Here is a 3,110-nt window from a genome sequence, read left to right on the forward strand (position 1 = left end):
GGGTTCAGGCAATTCTCCTGCCTCAGCCTCCTGAGTAGCTGGGATTACAGGCGCGTGCCACCATGCCCAGCTAATTTTTTGTATTTTTAGTAGAGACGGGGTTTCACCATGTTGACCAGGATGGTCTCGATCTCTTGACCTCATGATCCACCCGCCTCGGCCTCCCAAAGTGCTGGGATTACAGGCTTGAGCCACCGCGCACGGCACTTTCTTAGTAAGTTAAACAAGGTAATCATATGCCAACCTGATGACCCAGCAATTCCATTCCAGGAAAAATTAAAGAAATTGAACCTAAAGAAATTAAAACTGCTTTCTTTCCATGCCGATAGTGCTCAGGCAAACATAGTGAACGTTCCCAAAACCTGTTGGACTTTCTGTAAGAAGAGTGGCAAGCACCAACCCCACAAAGCGACACAGTACAAAAGGGCAAGGATTCTCTGTGTGCCCAGGGAGAGCGGCGTTATGACGGGAAGCAGAGTGGCCATGGTGGGCACACTAAGCTGATTTTCCAGAAAAAGCCTAGAACTAGAAAAAAGATTTGCTAATGCTTAAGTGTGTGGAGCCCAACTGCAGATCTAAGAGAATGCTGGCTATTATTTCTTTTCTTTTATGAAGACAATAAAATCTTGAGTTTATGTTAAGAAAAAAGAAATTAAAACTTTAGTCGACAAAAAGAAAAATATAAACATATTTATAGCAGCTTTATTTAAAAATCCAAAAACTGGAACCAATCTGAATGTCCATTAACAAGTGAGTGGATAAACATGCTATGGCATATTCACACAATGAAATATTTCTCAGAAATAAACAGGAATAAACTATTGACATATATAGGACTATGATTTAGGTTGAAAATATTATGATGAGTGAAAGAAGCCAGGTAAAAACGTCCAAACTGATGGAGTCCATTTATGTTAGTTTCTAGAACAGGCAAAAATATGTGTCTCTACATCTCTCGTGACAGAAATCAAGTGAGTCATCGCCTCGGGTGAAGGGGGATGGCTACTGAAGAGGGGCGCTGGGAGATGGGGAGACTCGGTGGTGAGTCTTGGCGGTTTGGTGAAACAGGGGGAAGAAGGGGTAGATGTGAAGACAGAAGAGAACCATCTCGGGGAACAAAAGGTGATTCGACCCCTCACAGCATCAGGGCCCACTTGGAGCCCATGGTCATGAATTTCAAGTGACTGGCCTGCACAGCTGAGATTCCCAAAGTTTACCCACACAAGTCCAAGTGTGAGGAGGCAGAGAAGTGAATTTGCCCCAGGGTTGTGGTTTTGCCAAATGAGTGGGATGAAGGGAGGTGGGTAAGGGAGTTGGAAGTGTCTTTCACCAAATCAATTCCTAATTTCATCAGAACAAAACGATCCTTTTGCTTGTTCCCATAGAGCAATGTCCCCAAATACATACGAAACCCCGATCAGAAAAGGCACAAAAAACATGGTCTTAGGCAGCTTCTCTTCCGCTTCTCTTAAGCAACTCTGTTGAGCTCAGGGGGCTCACCCAGTTCCCCACCAGTAGCCTAAGTCTCTTTTAGCAATTGCAGCCTTGGGAATCTTCTGTACATAATACCTCCCTGAGGTTGATTTATCAATGCATTAAAACCACTTCCTACCATACTCACAGAATGGAGCCCCATTAGAAGAAAAACAACTAAACTGTAATGTCATCCTGCAGCAGACTGCAATCCACACACCAGTGTCCAGGGTGTAATCAGATTCCCCAGAACAAGGTATACACGGTCCATGCTTGACCGCCGGCAGTGGCAGGCAACAGAAGGGCAGAACAGAGGAGGAGAAAGGTTTAAAGGAGAATGCAGTCCGGAGGGGTCAGCTTCTTCCCGGAGCTGGTCAGCCTAGACCCTTCGTCCTGACCCCAGTGGGAAACAAGTGGGCTTGTCCACTCATCTCTCTGATGTACTCCTTAAGTGAGATTAGTCGCCCCCAAGACCTAAACGGAACTCTTCTTTTGTAACTCTCAACCTCCAGGCCCCTCCTGGATGAGTCTGAACCTAGATCTCTCGCTCAGCCCTGCGGCTGGGACCAACATGGCTTTCTGCCTTGGACATTTCTCCTTGCAGCTGGGATTGGCACTTCCTTTTCTCCACACTCCCAGCAAGGAGGCGCCTCCAGCTCCTCTGTCCTCATTTGCTAGCTCACAGCTCAGCTCCTCCTGGCTTGGGTCAGGAATGCATCTTGGGACATTGGCAAGGGCACTTTTCCAGTTCGAATCCCTGCTCCAAACCCCTGTGACTGGCTGAGGTGTGATAAGTACATGCGGTGCCTGCACCCGCAGAGGAGGCGTTGCCTGGGGACAGGGACAGAGGGGCTTCCTAAGTCTCCCAGAGAAGCTAGAGCCTGTACCAGCGGCCTGAAGAGCTGTCCTCCCTCTGATGCGTCACTGGTGGCTGGTTGACTCCAACGTGGCCCTGAGCCTGGGGTCTTGGCAGGACAGCCTGCACGGTAGGTGTCCCCTGAGTCTCATGGCTGCCTTTATCTGGCAGTTTGGTTCCCTGGATCCTGGTTATTTATTTACTCTGTGACTGAGCAATAGCCTGGGTACCCAGCTTCATGGCCAGTAGGAGGGTGGCTGTCCTCCAAGGGTGGGGTGGGGAGGATGGAGACTAGGTTGTATCTGAAAAGCCAAGGATCTCTCACCTGGTCCTGTGTCCTTGGCACAGTGGGCTGGAGGACTAGACAGGCAGTTGCAGGAGAATGGGGCTTCCTGGACTTGTTTCTGCCCTTGGATGGATCGCTGTACTGAAACCAACCTGACTGTCTCAAGAATAACCAATTGGGTTGAGCACAGTGGCTCACGCCTATAATCCCAGCACTTTGGGAGGCTGAGGTGGGTGGATCACTTGAAGTCAGGAGTTCGAGATCAGCCTGGCCAACATGGCGAAACGCTGTCTCTACTAAAAATACAAAAATTAGTCAAGTGTGGTGGCACATGCTTGTAATCCCAGCTACTTGGGAGGCCAAGGCAGGAGAATTGAACTCGGGAGGTGGAGATTGCAGTGAGCTGAGATTGAGCCTGGGCAAGACAGCAAGACTCTGACTCAGAAAACAAATAATAAAAAATAACTAATTGATTGATGGCTTTTTTTTTTTTTT

The 3,110-nt window shown here is 48.1% G+C and overlaps 1 long non-coding RNA gene across 1 annotated transcript in view; it reads left to right on the forward strand.

Annotated features, from left to right (window-relative positions):
• LOC108304754 overlaps positions 1-639 on the forward strand; it is a 4,948-nt gene extending 4,309 nt beyond the window's left edge. The window contains exon 2 of the long non-coding RNA XR_001825404.2: positions 330-639. This is a non-coding gene — a long non-coding RNA (uncharacterized LOC108304754). The remainder of the gene's footprint in view (positions 1-329) is intronic.
• The last annotated feature ends 2,471 nt before the right edge of the window (positions 640-3,110 follow it).

Source organism: Cebus imitator, unplaced genomic scaffold, assembly GCF_001604975.1.
Source record: "Cebus imitator isolate Cc_AM_T3 unplaced genomic scaffold, Cebus_imitator-1.0 Scaffold57, whole genome shotgun sequence".
Taxonomy (NCBI): Eukaryota; Metazoa; Chordata; class Mammalia; order Primates; family Cebidae; genus Cebus; species Cebus imitator.